The sequence below is a fragment of the Pipra filicauda genome, unplaced genomic scaffold (genome assembly GCF_003945595.2).
Source record: "Pipra filicauda isolate LSUMZ 115617 unplaced genomic scaffold, ASM394559v2 scaffold18_size4552066_pilon, whole genome shotgun sequence".
Lineage (NCBI taxonomy): Eukaryota > Metazoa > Chordata > Aves > Passeriformes > Pipridae > Pipra > Pipra filicauda.
This window is the reverse complement of record NW_024104298.1, coordinates 557989-577014: the sequence shown is the minus strand read 5'-3', so window position 1 is coordinate 577014 and position 19026 is coordinate 557989. Positions and strand designations below refer to the sequence as shown.

At 42.6% G+C, this 19026-nt stretch overlaps 1 long non-coding RNA gene across 1 annotated transcript; it reads left to right on the top strand.

The window, feature by feature from the left end:
- The first annotated feature begins 6434 nt into the window (after positions 1–6434).
- Positions 6435–16386, top strand: LOC120323062. Its single transcript, XR_005563155.1, has 2 exons — positions 6435–7278; positions 16233–16386. It is a non-coding gene; the product is annotated as an uncharacterized LOC120323062 (long non-coding RNA).
- Positions 16387–19026: the final 2640 nt, after the last annotated feature.

The window sequence follows — 19026 nt, the reverse complement described above, 5'->3', positions numbered from 1 at the left end:
CTTCCTTTTAAATATAGTGATAATATTGTCTTGGGAAAGTGCCAAGAACATTTCAAAATCAATTTCTGCTCACTTCCATTTGCAGCTCTTGCACTTATTACACCGTCTGTCTTCATTTCATTGCTATATACCAGTCTGATGGGATGCATAGAAGCTGTGCTAAACTGTGCTAGATGAAGATCCATCTGCAGCAGTTTATGCTATTTTGCTTGTTAAGCATCCAAGGAGGAGGTAACAGAAATATTCAATATATTATACTCTGGTTTTAGGTTTCTTTTAGTATGAGCTCTATGGGTCACTTGAAGTTATAAATTAAAATAAGATAAAGGAGTATTATAGGACTTTAAACAAAAACGTTTTGCTTTATTTTTATACCCTCAAATGTGTAAGCTATAATCAAGGAAATATTACATCTGGGATTTATCTTGCATAAGTGAATAGTTCCTAGCTGCTCTCAGTAAATATTGTTCACAAGATTATGGTCTAAGATTATTTCAGAAGCCTGTTAAGTATTTTTGTTTTTCTAGTCTTTCATTTTAAAACTGGTTCTTTTAAAAGCTGGAGGTAGAGGATATATAAAAATAATTCACAGCTTCATGAATTATGCAGGGAAACATTCTAGTTGATAAGGCAATATGTTCAGGTACTAAGGTATAAATTTGGATAGGATATTACAAAATTAGGCTCTGATTCAGTAAACCATATGGGTCAGAAATATTGCTCACATACTCAATATAAAAAGCTCATGCTTGAGTGGATCAGACCTATACTGCTCTGGCACAGGATTTTCCCCTTCCAGCTTTCTGTAAGTCGATATTTCTCTGAAGTAAGCAGAATTAAGCCTGTTTAAAAGTCATTTTAAGACACTTAAGTCTTCACAAAGTGACACTAGTGAATGACAGAATAAAACCATGGCCTTTCCATATAAACGTGGTTTTAGAGTTTCTCTATGTAAGCCAGATGATTCAAATTCATTATGAAAAAGGCAATGTAGATAAAGGAAGTAATGTGTAATATTTATACACAAACTTACATTAGATAGATGTATGTATAAGTTCACATTTCAAATTTGAAAATAAAACTTGCTATGATGAGCTTGAAAATAAATTTTAAATAGAACCCTCTCTTCTTCTTATTATTACCTTTATTATTGCACCTCATTAAAAAACAAATTAATTCAGTTATACTTACTCACTTACTGCTTGGTTTATTTGCTGTGTCACAGCACTGTTTGCAGCATTTCTGCAGAGAAGAAGCTGGACATCACTTTTTAGAATCACAACTAGTTTAGAAGAATTTGCCTGCATTTGCTGCCTTCTCTTGCCTTCCCTTCCTTCTCTATTCCCCTCTGTCAGAATCAAATTACGAAACAAAGCCATCAGCTCTCCAGAGTCAGGTATTAATACACAGCTTGATGAGAAGCCTCTCCTTTGAAAAGGTTGCTGGGCTCCATCAACAATCACTGCAATGAAAACTTTGTGCTTGGAAGTGCAGCTGCTGATGCTGGCGGGGCTGGACTGGCCGACTTTCTGGATGCCCCACATTTGGATACTTGTTATTCAATGCACAGTGACTTTCACAGATGTCGGTGCTTGTTACCTACTGTGGAGAAATTAAACCTCTGCATGTTAGCCAGAGTACAAATTGTTCCCTCTTTTTAATGTCACTTTGCCCTCCAGCCCACGCTGGCTCTGAGGCTCCAAGGCCCACGCTGGTGTACTTAGTCACATGTTCCCACACTCACCTTTAGATTTAGGTATTGTTGTGTTCAGGAGATGAAGTTAAGTTTCAAATAATTCTTCTGATTAGAACAACCCTATCTCAGGAGGAGATCAGCCTGATGTTTTCAGTGGGCTTGACTCCCATTTGCATTAAAATCCTGGACTCCTGTTTACGTCAAGGTCCTATTCCTGCATAATGTTTCCCAGAGCTGTGTCTGGATCAGCGTTAGCTGTCACTCCCATTGCTTTTCACTGCTTGGGTAGTTAAAAAAGATGGAAAACTAATGTATCTGACCTCATTATGCACAGGAATTTTCCACTGGTATTCTCCCCACCGTTGCCACAGAGAGGGGTGAGAGAGGACATGTTCCAAGCATTTTATGGCCCACTGATGACCTCTTCCTAAAATAGCACCTAAAGACCAGTAACTTCTGGTACAAGATAATGAACCTCTTACTCTTCCAGGAACATATCCCTGGCACACATGTCCTGGAGAGCATGGACACTCTCAGCTCACAGGCAGGCTGCAAGTGGGCTGGCAAAGGAGCTCTGTGATGCTCAAGCAACATCTTGTTGCTAACTTCGTATATTGTTGGGTCTCTGTCCTTCACCTTATGGCCCACAGGCATGACTGTTCAACATATGAGTTTGGGACAGAGGATTACATGTGTTTCTAACATTAATAGTTAATTCATTGTAGGTTCCACTCTAATCCTTGGCTGAAAATGAAGATTTCTGAAAAGCCATCTCTGTCTCCAGTATGCAGCAGAGACAAGGTAAGTTCTGTAAAAGGTGATTTTCCAGGTGCAATTTCTGTCATCACCAAAAAGTCTCCCTGCCTTGCTTTGTTAAAAGGTTACCCTCTTTGGTGCTTGCCTTGAAGGCCCAGAAAGCTCATTTTTAATTCTCACAAAATGTTTCAAGCAGGGGGTGGGCAGGTACTCTGATCCTTGGGCAGAAGGGGTGGTACAGGAGCCAGGAAAACGTGCTGTGAAGTGCCACTGCCTCACTTAATATATTTTCTCCTCCCTCGTCCTATAGGCTGGAAGAACAAGGAATGGCAGTTGCAACAGCTCCTTCTGGAGGTAGGTTGCACCTAGTGAGAAGGAAAACACGATAAAGCATTGCAAACATGGGAGATGTAACCATAGGCAGAAGCTGTGTGACATGAGCCAAGTGTATTTGTGTCACACTCATTGTGTGAGAATTGACAGGTCTTTCATGTCAGAGGCACAAGGATCATGTGTGGTTTTGGAGCCTGTCCCTTACGGCAGCATAAGCAGGATTAAAGACACTTGAAATTAAGCCCATTTAGTTTATAGAAATTCAAAAGATGCTTCCTTCTTCCAGCACTTTCTCCTCTGTGTAGGTTTTATAATGTTAGGAATTAGGAAGAGTACTATCACTTCCAGCATGTGACACAACTGAGATAAGAATTCATAAATGCATTTGGAACAAACAGCTCCATGTTACTGAAAATAAGATCAGTTCTGTGATTAGAACGAACTCAATCAAATTTGAGGCTTCAGGCGCTGCAGCTAAACAAACATATCTCTAATCAGCAAATTATGTCCTTTCAAGGAACGTTATAATTCAAAATGGAGGAACTACTTTAAAACTGTCTTCTCTGGTGAACAAATGATTATGCAGCAATATTTACGTAGTTATATGTAAAATCTTTTAAAGGGAATTCACGGAGATTTTCCAGCTCGACCCGCACAAACAGATCTGTGCTCAGGATCTGGTGCAAGGGGGACCCCTGGCGGGACGTCCTCGCAATGCCAGGCCCGGCGCCCGCTGTGGGATTCCCCAAGTGCACATGGAAAATCCTCGTATCCTGGCAAAAAAGCGACTGCTCTGTTAGAAATTGCCGGTTGGAGTATTTATAACATTGGCCTCGGGAACTTAGAGAACTACGGAAGGGGAAAGGAAGGGAGGGGAGGGAAGGGAAAGGGAAAGGAGAAAGGAGAAAGGAAAGAAAAGATTTGTGTTTTGTATTTTGTGCTTCTTTTTGGCATTTTCATACACAAGCAATTTCATATAATTTTTCAAGTTCATAGAATCGCAGAATCATTTGGGTTGGAAGGGAGATGATCTAGAGATCATCTGTTCCAGCCCCCCTGCCCAGGCACCTGGAGCAGGTGACACAGGAATGCATCCAGGTGGGTTCTGAATGTCTTCAGAGAGGGAGACTCCACAATCACCCTCTCCGTAAAGAAGTTCTTCCTCATGTTGAGGAGGAACTTCCTGTGTTTTACTTTATAGTCATTGCTCCTTGTCCTGTTGCTGGGCACAACTGAAAAAGAGTGTGGCACCATCCTCTTGGAACCCGCATTTGAGATATTTAAATGTATTGACGAGATCCCCTCTCAGTCTTCCCTTCTCCAGAGGAAACAGGCCCAGCTCCCACAGTCTCTCCTCATAAGAGAGATGCTCCAGACCCCTCATCATCTTTGTTGCCTCTACTGGGCCCTCCAGTAGCTCCTTGTGTTTTTTGTGCTGAGGAACCCAGAACTGGATACAACACTCCAGATGTGACTTCACCAGGGCTGAGCAGAAGGGGAGAATCCCCTCCCTCTATCCACTGACCACGCTCCTCCTGATGTACCCCAGGATACAATTGGCCCTCCTGGCCCCGGAGCAGACTGCCAGCTCATGGTCAACTTGTCATCTACCAAGATCCCCAGGTCCTTCTCTGCAGAGCTGCTCTCGAGTAGGTCGGCCCCCAACCTGTACTGGTACTTGGGGTTATCCCTCCCCAGGTGCAGGACCCTGCACTTGCCCTTGTTGAACCTCATTAGGTTGCTTTCTGCCCAGCTCTGCAGCCTATCAAGGTCCCACTGAATGGCAGCACAGCCTTCAGGTGTATCAGCAACTCCCTCCAGCCTCGTATCAGTGGCAAACCTGCTTAGGGTTCATTCTATCCCTTCATCCAGGCATCTCTGTTATTCTTTCCTTTGAGGCATTTTAATTGAAGTGCCAATGATGCTCTGGAGTAGTGACACTCTCACAGAATTAAAAATGCATATTGTATTTTGTTTATGGGCTGACATGTGCTCTCAATTGTACATACTAACTCTGGTTGCCTTGAAATTTGCTGTGTTTAATGGAGACCGGAATGAAAACACTTTTCATTTATTTGACACTAATATTTTTTTTTCTCGTAGTAAAGACAGTAAATGCTCATAGAATAAGATGAGGTGTCCATGTGACTGGGCCAGGCTAATCCTATAAGAAGAGGCAGCAACATGGGCTGCTTCTTATGCCTGTCCTTGGGTGCACCCTGCTTTTGGAAAGGGTGGTCATGCTGGTGAAATCACTGAAAACACTTCAAAGAGCCTTGGTCCTGCTCCAAGCCCTTCTTTTCATTTGCAGAGTGGACAGAGAGGTGAATTGATCCTCTGTGGGAGGAGGAGCTTACCTGTTCAATAGGCACAGGGAACTGGTATGCCTCTTTTCAGGACTGACATCCAGAAAGACGACCATGAGAACATACTCAGGTCTCTTGACACATGAGACTATAAAAGTCTAAAACTTTATTAAAGATATGAAAAGCTAATAATAATAGATTGCCGTGGCAGTTTACTCCTAAAAGCATTTATTACTACTGTTTCTTTCTCCTCCTTCTCCCTCTCCTCCTCCTCCTCCTTCTCACTGTTCCTCACACTTCTCTCCTCTCTCCTTCCTCTGCTGGGCAGCATTTTGCCTTTTCTCACAGGCCTCCCCTGCAGCTCCAGCTCTGCCAAGCCTGGACACCTGAGCCACAGACACGGATTTGCCTGTACCAAGAGTGACCTTCTCAGCTGCCTGGGAGACACAGGCAATATTCCCACTTAGGAGGAGGAGTGCAGGAAAAAATCAGGTCTGTGGAGGTCTGTGTATACACGGCCATCTCCCAGCAGCCTTCAAACTGTGTCCAGAGGTGGCTGAGCCTCCAGCTGTGGGTCAGGATCTGATGGTCAGAAATAGGTAACACGATGACCTCTGCAGGCCTTTGGCGGTTTATTTGATGGGACCACCCTCCTAACAGGAACAGCTCAAGGACAAGCAGCAAGACCCCGTGATGGAGCTGCTGATTTCAGCAGCATCTTTTGAAGCCAGTTTAGAAGCGTTCCAGGACATGGGAAAGGATACGGGGAGGAAGAGATGTCAAGAACACCAGGAGAAGACAGGGAGGTGCTAAGCACCTCAGCACAAGTGTAATCACTGCAAACATAAATTGGAGCACAAACTTCATCTCTTTGTTAGAGAGAGGAGATGGAGCCAAGGGGTACCGTCCTCCAACAGTCTTGCCCAGACACCCACAGATAAAACATTTCTCAAATCAAACTAACAATTTTAGTAACATGCACAAAAGGTGAATCTCTCTCACTCCTCCCGGCAGGGGGAGCATCAGGACTGGCAGCAGGTGCAGAGGCTGCACAGGAAGCAAGGATGTGGCTTGTCAGGCAGCAGAGGTGGAAGCACAGCACGTTCTCCGGTGGGTGCTGCAAATGGCCGTAGGAGTGTCTCGCTGGCAGACACACCACGGTGCTGAGCCCTAGTGGAAAAAGTGCACAAAGGATGGTCTCAGGGACATGAACAGCAAGAGGTTGGTGATGTTGTCCTTGAGGGTGCCAGGACTTTGTAGGCACTGTCTGCTCTCATGGCTGGATGCAGCCATCAGAAAGCTGTTCTTGGGAAGGGCTTGGCAAAAACACCAGAGGTCCCTACCTTATCCAGGGGCTTATCTTGAGTGTTGTAAGGGTCTGGTTTATCTTCCCAGTCCTTCTCCTTTCTCTGCTCCTGGGCACTGCTGGAGTTTCCCCACTGGCTGCTGCCATCAGAGCCAGCGCTCTTCTGCTTGGGCAGCCAGTAGAACCCAAAAATCACGAGGAGGATTTCAGCAAAGGCCCAGAACCACCACTGCTGGCAGGCAGAGAGGAGCAAGCTTTCCTCACTGAGTCTGGTCTGCTCCTGGATGCTCTTCTCCATCTCCTTCAGCCAAGCCATCTCCTGATTCAGACGCCCCTCATGCTGCTTCAGGAGCTCTTCCGTGACCTTGACTGACTGGTCATCCATCAGCAGCGTGAATTGTAGGACACCCAGCACCATGAGGATTTGGGTGACGCTCAGAGCCATGGCCTGGAAGAGGAGGATGGAGAGAAGGGGCTCAGCAGGGCTGAGTGGCAGGGAAATGGTGGTTACACTGCCAGATGGGGCACCTGGGGACTTGTCCCCTCTGATGTCACAGGTGCCAGAGCCCCATGGTGACCCCACCCTGCCAGCCTGGGCTTTGGATGGAACTGAGATGAAACTCAGATGGAACCAGAGAGTTTATGACCTTTGGAAGGAGGAGCAGCCACTCAGGAGGACTTCAAGCTGTCGTGGGGTTATGCAGGGAGAAAACTGGAAGAGCCAAAGCCTGACTGGAAGTTAATTTGTCCAGTGCTGTAAAAGACTAAAAAATGTTTCCGTAAGTCCATTAGCAACAAAAGGAGGGCTCAGGAGAATCTTCAGCCTTTGCTGGTTGGGAGGAAGCACAGTGACAAAGAAGGAGAAGGAGGAAGATTCTGAGGTACTTAACATAAGGCTTCACTGAGTAACCTGATCTCCTCCCATGACAAGAAGAGCTGCTTAGTAGATGAGGAAGAGGCTTTGTTTCCCTGTAGTTTAGTAAAGCCTTTGACACTTTCCCACAGCATTCTTCTGGAGAATCTGTCTGCTTGTGTCTTGGACAGGTGCGCTCTTTGCTGGTAGAAAAACTGGAGGGACAGCCGGGTCCAGAGAGTGGTGGGGAATGGAGTTACATCCAGTGCCAGCTGGTCACCAGTGGTGTTCCCCAGGGCTCAGTCTTGGGGCCACTTCTGTTTTATGAGGAGCGACTGAGGGAGCTGGATGTGCTCAGCCTGGAGAAATAGGGGCTTGGGGGAGATCTTATTGCTCTCTTCAACTACCTGACAGGAGGTTTTAGACAGGTGGAGTGTGGTATCTTCTCCCAAGTAATAACTGGCAGAACAAAAGGAAACAGCCTCAAATTCTGCCAGGGGAGGTTTTGATTGAATTTTAGATACAGTTTCTTCACCAGAGGTGTTAACAAGCATTGGAACAAGATGCCCAGGGAGTTGCTGAGTCACCATCCCTGGAGGTATTTAAAATATGTGATGTTTCACTTAGGAACATGGCTTAGTGCTGGACCTGGCAGTGCTGGGTTAACAGTTAGATCTTAGGGTCTTTTCCAAATGATTCTTTGATTCAGTGATTCTGTTGCAGTAGTCTAATGTAATAACTTTAAATTTAATTTTAATGGCCAGTCTTCGCGAGCGAAGATTTTTGGGAAAGGTCATTAACCCTTCCAGCTTGCGCAGTGGATTTTTTAGGTGAGACACAGTGTGCGCTGAACTGAGCCCACCCTTTAGTCCTGAGGTTCATCTGCCGGGGCCGAGCAAAGCTTGGACAGTGGCAGTGAGGTCCCTAGGATGTAGGTTTGTTTAGAGTGACCTTCTCTTAGGTGGATTGCCTTCCACGGCTGACGAGCTCCACCTGCCCAGGGGGCCGGGAATCGAACCCGGGTTGCAGAGGTGAGAGTCAGGCACTCTAACCACTAGACCACCAGAGGCCCCTGTAATAACTAGGTTCAATGCAAATCCTCACCTGAGCTTTATTTCACAAGCCCAGTCATTTCCCATATGTCTTCCTATGTATAAACCTCAAATTAAAAAAAAAAAAAAAAAAAAAAAAAAAAAAAAAAGCAAAGCATCTTAAGTGCCCCTTATGGTGTCTGTAAGGCTGTGGTTGTCGTGGTATCACCCAGTGACTCAGTGCTGTCAGGCTCTGGCTGGGGCCAGACCGAGGTCTGCTGCCCTTTTGCCCGCAGGATTTCAGTTCTCCCAGGCACCTGAGATGATGCCCAAGCTTCATGTTCCTTTCCTTGGATGTGCACTGCTTGCACTGCAGCTTCACTTGGTTCTTCAGAGCTGTGAGCATTTGTAATATGCAGGGACATGCACTACCAAAGGTCCTTGCAATGTTTATCACGTCATACATTAATAACTTAAATTTAGCTTCCGCAGTGAAAGTTGCTGGTCCTGACAGATAAGGCTGGCCATGATGTTAATACTGTTATCTATCAGAGATGCTACAAAAACTCAGAAAAAATGAGTGAACCTTTTTCATTCTAGGGCTTTACTCTGCTGAGCAGAGCCTGCAGAGGGCTGTTAGGTTATATTTCTTGAGTGTCATAAGTGTTGTTTGAGATCATTCTCCTTCAATATGACATCAGTAAAAGACTTTAGCTTCAAAGTATAATTGAATTATGTTGACCTTTCCAGTCATTACTGATTTTGTGGAGAAAATTGCAATGATGTCAGCACTTGTGGCTCTGCTACATATTGGGTAGCTACTGTGGGCTGCTGGTTACTTCAGAAATTGTTCTTTTATCAACAGTTGTCCAAACAGGCTTAAAGGCTGTCAAATTTATCTTAAGGCTGAAGTATTGTCAGGATATGTGGCAAACAAAGGAAAAATGCCCTCAGAAAAAAATATGCTGCTGTGCACTGTTCTGTCATGTTCCATTTTCCCCTGATACACTGTATTTTTGGTTTTTGTTCTCAGAGTGCCTAAACAATAGGTTTCAGCCCCCTGCTTTGAGCTTCCTAGATTGTCTGCAATACACATAATAAAGATTGAATATTTGCCACTGGAATAAAAGTTACCTTATCTGGTGGCTAGGATACAGGTTCACAGAGAAACTCATCTTGGTTCTTGCCTTAGCTCGTGGTCTACTGTGTGCCTTCAGTGTCAGTGGTAATTTCTCAGTTATAGAGAAGGGAGAGTAGGACGTGCTTTTCATCCTAAAGAGAAAAGCTGCTGAAATCTTACTGTGATTTTATCATATTTTAATTTTCCATGATAAAGAGCAATAATATTCCTAAATTAAAAATGAAATATTATTGAGACATATAAAAGAGATATTTTATTTTTTTACAAGTCAAACTAGGGCTTGTTTGAATGCCTCTGACTTGATATTGAACTTTTTCAAATAAGATATAGATCTACTACTTTCAGTCGCATATTTAACCTTTGCAGCCTCATTGAATAATGACTGAAGCAACCAAAGAATTATATGTAACACTTATCTTTTATGCATTTGTTACCAAGAGTGCAAAGATTGAGAATTAGAACTATTAATGAAGTGCTACTTGTCATATTTGTCAAACACATACACCCATATCCACACTGGCTTTTTAAAATTTTTGGTGTTCCGAATATCTATAAGCAAAAACCAGTTTGGAAAATCAGATGAAGGTAAACATAAGAACCAAGAAAAAAAAATTAATTTTCACATCTTATATAATTATTTAATCACTCCAGAATAATTTCTTTAGACATTGTTCTCTTCACATTTTCTGAGAGTGCAACACAGTTTTTCTGCTTACAGGCACAAGCCCATCCATCTCTGTTCTTTTTATTCTGTGTAAGGGAGATGAGTTAATATTTATTCCACATGGAGAGTTCTGCATCTTATACAGAAAGTTGTCAGAATGATCAAATTGAACAGCAGGATAAAATATTTAACATACCCACTGAAAAGTAGAAAATAAGATTTTTGCTATATTCCTGTTCTCTATTAATCACAAGCTGATTGAGAGTTTCTAACCACTCATGGTTTTCAAACAATTGATTTCTCACTGACGCAGCCAAAAAAGGAAAATATTGCAAATCAACCCAACCTCCCTGTATTGTAGACCACTGAAAAGTTGAAATGTGATGTGCTTTCAGGCATTTTTCATTACTTGATTAATAGAGCTGATTCATATTTGGCTCAGTGGTTGCTCTCTCTCAAAGGACTGTTTACTCCCCACTCTGGTATGAAGTTATGAAGCAAGGGCAAACACCATCATTGCTGCTTTTTCCTGGTGAAATAAGTCTGTTCACCTTTGGCCATAATTAGGGTCTAAGCATACCTATAGCATGGTCATTGCTGTAGGTGACATGACCTGCTGACAGAGCAAATGAGTTTGAGTCATTGGGCTGATTATTTTAGGTATTTTATATAAAATTGGCAACTTCAGTGAGAATTTTCAAGGCCAAGTACTGCAGCATACAAAGAGCCACACACACCTACTGCCTTCCATTCCTTTCTCACTCATTCACTGCAGCTCAAATTGAGGCCAGCTCCAAATCATCTGACATGTGAATTGTGCCAAGTGAACCCAAATTACCTTTTCAGTTCATAAAATATTCATTCAGTCCCAGCTGGGACTGTAAAATATGAATGTTTGGTTACAGTGTTGGTAACATATCCTTTTCATTCTCTTACATATGTATTAAGGGAATAGTTTTACACCCACTCACAAGTACAGCCATAGGAAAAATCAGAGCTCTAAAAAAAAAAGTAAAATCTAACTTTTCCATCTCCCTCTGCTGGAAGTGCATTTGACACTACAATTACCTCCCTAATCCAAATGGCCATTACAAAAATGTTTCAGACTTTACCCTGCCATAAATTCCTATCATCTCCTTTCATACCCATCTGTGGGAAATTTAGGTTCCTCCATATTATCTTCTCCTGGCATTCAATATTCCATGTTGGACAAGTATTTGTGGTAGGATAATTGCAATGCAATTCAGTGCTAAAACACTAATGGAAGGAAGAACTTTGGAGTCTCCCAGATTATATACCCACTATACTAGTTCAGAAAACTGGAGAGTGCTGAGATACACACCTTTAGTCACAGAGAATCTTCATGCATAGAAGAGTATTTTAGGACACATTCGAGAAATTTTAGTTGTATTACTCCTGAGTTTTTCTCCCCTTTTGATTTACAGACAAGGATTGATGCAAATCTTTGCATTTATAGTGATTCAAATATTCACCTTCTGAAACACTGTTAACATACTCTGAAAAATATTTAAAATATAATTTTTCAGCAGAAAATAATATTCACACATATCTATCTGTACGAGGTGTGTTTCTGTGTGTGTAAGTTAGACAGTGTTATGGCATAATGCATAGGTCTATTTTCAAGAGTTGGAGGAATGAACATATTGTCTTTAGAGTCCAAACAACTGCTAATAAAATGCTCAGAATACCTCTGGCTAAGAAACCTTAAGTGAAAAAACTGGGGTGAGTTTGCCTTGTAGGCCCAGTGTTGTGACATGAACAAAAATGACACAGGCACAGCAATTTTAGTTGGAACTATACCCGTCACTTTTTAATGAGAAAGAACCAGGGTACTTTGTGAGCTGATAAAACTTTACTGTTTTCTCTTTATTGGCATCTGGTTTACACAGTTCAACAACCTGCCATTTGTCTTTAAGTCAGAGTAAGGTCTCACTCTGGATGAACCCAGTGCTCACCACATGAGTGAGAACAGAGACACTTACAGGCTTCTTTAAAAATTGTGTCATGTATTCTACGGGTGCTACATTTGGATCACCTCAAATGCAAGCTGATTGCTACTGTAATTTTCAGATGATCTCTCTGTATTGGGTATAAAGAGCTGAGGAAAGAATGTATCCTGTTTGAGTAAAACACAAAGAATATAAAAAACCCCACGTTTAACACACTAGTCTGTGTTGTGTGGCCTCTGCTGCTGACAAAAGATCTGCAGTCACAACCAGAGAACAATGATTTTTTTAATCAGGTAGAAATGAGAAGTGGTTTGACTAAGAACTTTGGATATATCTGAAATGCAATGTTATACTATAGAAAAGCTTATACAAGAAGTTATTTAGACAGAGATGTATACAAAGAGTGAAAAGAACTCTGTACTTTATAATTATAAAAAAAAGGTAGCTATGCACAACTTTACTTACTGTGTCCTCTCTCTCCAGGCTTCTTATGTAAGGATTAGTGGTGGTTGATGCTTCCTTTCTAGTCCTGGGGTTATGGTTTGTGGACATCCTGCAGTGTTGATCCTCTCTTGCTTCTCTGCAAGCCAGTACTGAAGTTTCAGGAAGTCATATACTTCCCAGGAGCATTTTCTCCGGGGCAGTGTAGTAGCATGTGGAATATCTGCCAGAATGGGAAATCTCTCTTCTGTAGTCTGAACTCTGTGTTTCTGAGGAGTCAACAGAAGGACCAATTGTTAAATGGAAGCAAATAAAGAGATAACAAGCTAAAAAATAGTAAGGTCTGCGAGAGGGCAGGAAAAGGGAGAGGGCAGGAAAAGGGAGAGGGCAGGAAAAGGGAGAGGGAAGGGAAGGGAAGGGAAGGGAAAAAGAAAAGAAGCCTCATTTGTCTGGCAGATAGGCAGTGATGAGTGTTCTCATCTCATAATTATGCGACTAAGCAGGAGGTACATCAGTATGAATGTTGTTATGGCTGAAAACCTTGTCTTGCATGTTCAGCTATATGCACACCACAGTTTGCCTGCTCATATGGACAATCACTTGAAGGGAAAACACAGTCTGCTATAATGCCTATCTGCTAGACAAAATGTGCATGATTAGTTCCATATGGTTTTTTTTTTCTTTTAACAGTAGAGTTCCAAAGTGAGGAAAGATTTCAAACAGAAGCAATGATGTATTTCAAAATCCCAGTTCAATAATGCACTTATGGGGGAAAATTGGCCTCCAGTGGGATTTAAATGCATATGAGTGTGCTTTGCTGAATAGACATGTCCTTAGACATCTGCTTAAAGACATGTACATAGTAAGACATGATCTTCTTTATGTGGGCTTTGAATCAACTTCCAAATTATTTGCTGAATGAAGCTTCAAAAGAAGATGTATGGAGTGTACATAAAAACAGTGTCTGTTTTCTAATGTAACACTTTCCCTTACTGCTGAGTTGCATTATCAAGTAGAAAAGTGCTAATGCTGTTCCTCTTCACACGGTCACATTTTAAGGACACAGATACACTACTTAATGGAAGGAGGTGCCTGGTCTTATATGTGCCTATTCCTAGCACTGCAGACGTGAGAGTCCTTCAGAGGACAAATCAGAAAATCCACATGTTGCACTGCATTGTAATGTAACCCACCACTGATGACTTGAAAACAGCCCCTGACTTTTAGTTCCAGCTTTGAAAAGCTTCTGGGTGAGTTTTTCTTTCCCCACACTCCATACAAGCAAAATGAGGCAGGATAGTCTCCTAATTTAGATGGCTAAATTAGCTACCTAAATTTAAGTGCTGTTAGTAAGCCACATGAATAACCTCTTTCAGATGTAATTTTTTAGGGGAGATAGGCTCTAGAGTGATTTGTCCCAAATGCAAGAAAGAAAACAAAGCTTTCTATCTAACATGGCTGTTTGCTTTCAATAGATGAGAGCACTTTAGCAGGTGTCCAACATTGGGCTTTAAGAGTTTTAATGTGCAGCTCGTGGCACCAGGGTTGCCAGCACCCTCTCTGCCATGCCATCTGTAGGGGTGCCTTGGTGGTTGTAGCAGGATGCACTGCCTGGAATGAGGTAGAACAACTCAAATAATGCCCAATTTGCAAAGCTACCAGTGGTAAATGGAGAAAGAGGAGTCATGCTGCTTTTGGTGTTGAATAATGGTGAAATCAGTCTGACTCATCAATCCCAAATTTAAACATCCTGATTGTGAGGTGAAGATGTGGCAGGCCTGGTAAAGCACCCGGATAAAGGAAGAAACAAGTGATACCAACTGCTTGTCTAAGGCTGCTGAGCTGACACATCCAGCCTGGAGATATATGATGGACAGTCAGTCACTTTATACTATAAAAGCCCAGTCCGAAATTTTAATGGCAGGGTCTTCTAACATATCCCTTCTGGGAGTGTACGTGTGGAAATTCCTCCCTTGAGTGAGGCTGTCCCTCAGTGTTACTCCTTGAGGTTGGGTGAAAGCGATTTGCCCACAGTCATTGATATGGGTGACATCAATCTCTGCATCATTGGTTTTGCTAGCTATAATACAATGGCGCAGATATATATATATATATGTAGCTTCAATATTGCTTCATAGTGCACTATATTATAATAGTATTATAATATTGTTATGGCTCCTATACTGTGTCATTAATAATTCTGATTAAGAACTTTTTTCTAATCATTATCATAATAAATCATATATATATTTATATAAATATATATGGTTTGCCATCCTTAATCCTGGCAACAACATTGTATGAAGGTTCAGTTACACCTATACAATACTTTACACATAAACTATTGACAGAGTCTGGGGCTAAGATTGGATCCTTTGTAGCAGAGTTAGAAAGCAAGGGGGTCCTTTCTGTTCCCTGTGATTCAGTAGGAGGATTTCTTTAATAAACTTTGTCTGAATCTCCTACTTTGCCTGCGACAGTGGGGTGACAGTCACTCTCCATCAAAGACAGGAAAATCAGGCATGCAGATGGGAATGTCCAAAAGCCAAATTGCTGAGCACAGGAGAGTTTCAAACTAGTCAATCAGAAACACTGAGAGAATTGAAAACTTGTCTTTGATGTTTCCCTGGAGAAACAGGGATTCAGTGTCTGCAACATCTTGCCCGCTCTTTTACATAGCCACGGATTACAAAATGTGCCCAGGAGACTAATTCCCAAACCAACATCACCCTTCCTGTCATTTGAACAAATGGCTCTGCATTACAGGAAAAGCTGCTAGTTTATGAGGCATTTTGCACAGGGGTGATTGTCACCTCTTACGGAGCTCAGACTGTTCTTTAGTTAAAAGTGTGGATTTGTGAGAGCAAAATCCCCACAGGGGACTGGATCAGTAGCCTTGGCTGTAGGTACTTAGGCTGGGGAGGGGCACACTGTGGTTCCTCAGGCTAGTAAGGAAATTGAAACACATCTCTCATAAAACAGAGAAAAATACTCTAGAGTAGGAGCCAGAGTCCTGCCTGCAGAAGACACACAGCCCTCTGAGCTGCAGGTCATGGCTGCTCTCTGCTGGTGCTGCAGACCTTCCTCTCTCAGTGGCCCGAGAGTAATGGGGACCATTCCCACCTCAAATAATCAGCACCCGATGTTCAGGGCATTTTTCTGAGGTCAGGGAGATGAAGGCTCAAACTTTCATGGGATTAGAAGAGCCTAGGATGCAGGTTTGGTGTTTCCCAGAGTAGTGCTATAGGTTATCAGTTGGAAGTGGGGCATCCTGTTTTGTGATAAAGTCATTTTAACTTAACAACAGGATAGTTCAGAGTTGAGAAATGAATTCTGAACAGCAGGTCAGGCCCCAAACAGCCTCACAAATTCAGCATAAGTCTATCTGGTCAGCTCAGTGAAGTCAAGGCCGTGTGTAGCTTGGCTGTTGATGCTGCAGCAGGCTCTCAGGGAAGGTTTTCCCTGGGGATGTAGGTGTCCAGTGTGCATAAAACAAGAGAGGTAGCATTTCCCTCAGCAAGTCACAGCATGGGAGGACAAGATCTTACCTTGATTCCTTCCCTTCTGGGAGCTTTGTAAGCTGTTCCTCCTCCACCCCAAGGTGGTTATGAGTAGCAGAGGCTGCATGCAAAGTCTTATCTGAATGCAGTTTTATTTCAGAACTTTTATTTCATATACAGAAATAAATGGCTTATAACAAAGAGTTGAATTGCTGTCATTTTTCCTCTCCCTTAGGCAGAGAAGGGAACTCCCTGACAGCTTCCTTGCATGCCATCAGACGTCTCCGACCCTTGAACAGGGCTTTTCACAATGTACATTTTGGATATAGACTCTTAAATTCTGCCTAAGCACCACTTTGCATGAATAAATCTCTTTTTTGAACTGAGAATTAATCCATGTGCCTTACTTTGTCATCTGCAAAATGGAGAATTTTCTTACCTGACAAGAAAAGTGAGAGGATAAATATTTCAGAGACTATGAAGTACTCAGACAACTCTCGCAGCACGGGTGACAAAAGTACCTTGGCTAGACAGGAAAATGCTGTTTTAAAATTCCCAGAAGAGCAGGACAGAATAGAGATGAGATTCAGCAATGTGGGAGGCAATTGCAGCACTCTGTGTGATAGATGACATCACTCACAGCACAGCAAAATGGATCTGTGTGTCGACTGTCATTCCTGGTATGTTCCCTTCACTTCTGGCTTGTGCTTCATCTGCCACCAAATAGTGTTGTTCATCCTCCTGCTCTTTAATTACTGTTTGCTGCATCAAGTCCTGCAGAAAGAGACTTGGGAAGAGGAGTGGTACTGTATTTTTTCTGCTTATTGTTTTGATGTTACAGGACAACATTTGCAATTCCCACGGGGACCTATCCTCAGAGCTGCATTCTGCAGAAATATAGAAACAGAGAATTTAGGGGGAAATGGACTTATTTGACTACATATTTACCACGTGCCGATCTTTCAGTCCTTTCTCCTCAGGCAGGGCACGCCTTGGCTGTCAGCTCAGGCCGCTGAAATCCCGTGAGTGACCCAGTGGCAGCTCCGGCACGTTGAGCTGCTGTTTGCAGGTTCGACCCACGAGAGGGCAATATAGCAACATCCATCGCGCTTCCTTCCTTCACAAAAAAGGATCAGGCTCTGGAACCAGGAATTTCATTCTACAATATATGTGTAGTATTTATAGAAAGAGCATTTTACTCTTTTAAAGTGCTGCTGTTTTGCTTATAGCAGTAAAATATAATCAGTATGCATTAAATTTCTTTCATCTCACAGAAGCTAATATGGCCCTCTGCTGCTATCCAATCTAGGACACCTAAACATTGGAAGAAAACCATTTTTTTTTTTCACATCTCAGACATTCTATAAGACAATTAAACTGGAGGCTCAATGCTACAACTCATCCTCAGGGGGTAGCAAGTTTATCAGATGTTTTAATAGGACTAACTAATTGCATGAATACAATTCCATAGGTTCATGTGCTACTTTCATTGACTCTTATGCAATTAAATGCCTTATTTTGTATCTCACCCTCGGGTCTGTAATCTCCTTTGTTTAGCTGACAAATGTCTGTATCACCTCCTAACCTGGTTGATCTGAATTGAGCTTTTTGAAAGTGCCACTGACAGCAAATCGCTGCAGTCTATAAAAGGTTTATCTTCCACTTGACTGGAAACTGCTAACCATGTGCTAAACATTTTTGATAGCGCCATCCAGAAATAATTTTTTTCCACATACTTCATATTCTTATACACCAAAAGGCTGTACATATTTTGCAGCTGTCTTATCAGATGCAGCTGAAATATTTTTTTCTGAGTGATACTGTTGTAGACGAGTGATTTGTCTTTGCTTTGTGTGGCACAGAAGTTACTCGCCAGCTGCGGGCTCTGGTAGTGATTTGCAGTGTCACCAGCTATTAGAAAGGAGGATGCAGAGTCCTTAACCAGATTTTGACAGGTAAATGAGAGATGAATAGAAATGCTGTGACTAACACTGTGGGAAGGAGGAAACACATTCTTAAAAGCAGTTGCTCAAAACAAGTAAGTAAGGTGAGATAAAGGACTGTACTGGTGTCAGGACTTAAAAATGAGGACTTAATTGTCTCAAAACATGGTCAAAGAAAGAAATTCCCATAAGATAAGTCACCAGAAAAGGAACCAGTGATAAAAGCAGATGGCAACAACAGGAACCAGGCCTGGTAAGGCAGATCTGGGTAACTATCCAGACAAAGACTCCCTCTGTGGAAAACTGTGAGAAAGAAAAGTGTTAATTCCAAACCTCAATGAAGGCAAAGGTTTGAAATGAGCAAACCAATATTTCACTGTGCAAGCTGTGGGAAAGAAAACGACTACTTACACCCATGCCATTCCAAGTTGTGGGAACATCTCCTGATGCCCTGTGAATATCCAGGACTTGAACTGTATAAAAGTGGTATTCCAGAAGCACAACTTCGGGACTTCCACCACCGAGAAGATCAGAAAAAGCGGGCATGCCAACAGAATCCATGTGGTGGTGATCTTTTACTTAATCTCTCTCTCTCTCTCACTCTTTTTCTCTCCCCCTCCCCCCTCTTCCTGTTTTTCTCTCCCTCACATTTACTGTCAAATAAAATCCATGCTATTGACTTTGGTATGTGGTCTCTTTTGCACCTTAATTTGGGCAGAGGTATCTTTTAATAATCAGATCCTAACAGCTGGCTGTGACTGCACTATTTGCAGCAGGATGAGCAGCAGTCGAAGAGCACAGGAAGGCAGGGAGGGTGTTGCAGGGATGCAGGAAGGCCTGGTAGCACTGACTCCTCCAGAGCAAATCTATTCATCAGCCTGCAGCCGACCGTGCTGGTGTGGGCAGATGGCAGCAACCGGGGTGCAGGTTGTGCCAGACCTGCAGACACAAAAAGGTCAACATATTTTGCATGGTATAGGCATTACCGTGTGTGCTTCTCCCACATATCTTGTTATTTAATTGTTGTGAACTGTCAGGCAGCTCTGTGGAATGGAAGAATTAAGTAGTTTGATTAGTCACCGTTGG